The sequence below is a fragment of the Kryptolebias marmoratus genome, linkage group LG6 (assembly GCF_001649575.2).
Source record: "Kryptolebias marmoratus isolate JLee-2015 linkage group LG6, ASM164957v2, whole genome shotgun sequence".
Classification (NCBI taxonomy): Eukaryota; Metazoa; Chordata; class Actinopteri; order Cyprinodontiformes; family Rivulidae; genus Kryptolebias; species Kryptolebias marmoratus.
In genome coordinates, this window is record NC_051435.1 from 18,851,629 (window position 1) to 18,852,880 (window position 1,252).

Consider the following 1,252-nt stretch of genomic DNA (forward strand, 5'->3'; position numbering starts at 1 on the left):
TCAAAGCCAATTGATAAAGTAAGCATCAAGTGTGGCATATACTTTTGAGATGCTCTGTTCCCACTTTTGTTCTGTATGTGCCTGAACACCCTCAGTCAGATCAATGCAAAGGGTGTCTATGGGTACCAGCTCCAAAGTGGAAGAGTCATTACTCACCTCTTCTACATGCATGACATCAAGCCATTTTCCATAAATGAGCAAAACAGCATTGATCCAACTCACCAGGATAATGTCTTTGCATTATATATATATAATGCAAAGACATTATTTATTTATATATATATATCCAGTGTGGAAGAGGGGAAAGAGGAACATCATGGAAATATATGCCCCTGTATGGCATGTACCACCAGCAGACTGAGAAGTGTCTGATATCAGCAAATACTACCAGTGGCTAGAAAGAGCTGGACTGAAGGACAGCACAGAAGCACTAATCATGGCAACACAAGTGCAACAGAGGCCAGGGTCTATTATACCAGGCAGGACCCAAGATGCAGGCTGTGCAAAGATGCCCCTGAGAGACTCATAAGCAGGATGTAACATGCAAACAGGCAAAGCATACATGGAACACCATAACCAAGTGGCTGGAATAGTGTACAGAAACATCTGTAAGACATCTGATAAGCTACAGAAGAAAGCAGAGGTGATAGATGTAGAAGTCCCAAATGACTGTAACATCAGGAAAAAGGAGCACAAGATGCTGAAGAAATATCAAGGTGTGAGGATCTGGGTTTGGCTCCGCCTTGTGGGCAGCTCCTCTAATCATTCCTTCACAGGTGTTCCAGTTTCCACTGATTAGACCAGCCAGTACTTAAGCAGCAGGCTGGGATCAGATCTTCGCTGGAGCATCGAACCTTCTGGGTTAGATTCTCCGCCTCAGCGTCTAACCTAACTCATGCTCCTTATGCTAATCACGTTCTCTGTTTGTGCCTACGACTCAGGTTTTTGCCACGCCATGACTACGGATCTGAAGAACTACTTACCTGGATAAACCACGGATACTTACCTCGCTGCAAACTGGCTCTTCTTCTGGACCTACTGGAACCACTCTGCTCCTCCTCGATGCCGCAACCCTCCTCTAGGACCTGTAAGCAAACAAAGAGACATTGAAATCCTTGCAACCATCTTGGAACAGAATTGTACCCGAGACTCACCCAGTTCTCCTTCTCTTGCAGACTCCTCCAGAAACTGACCACTGTATATAGCTTCACCTGTAAATAAATGCACTTACCGTTATCCTCGTCTCCGTGTA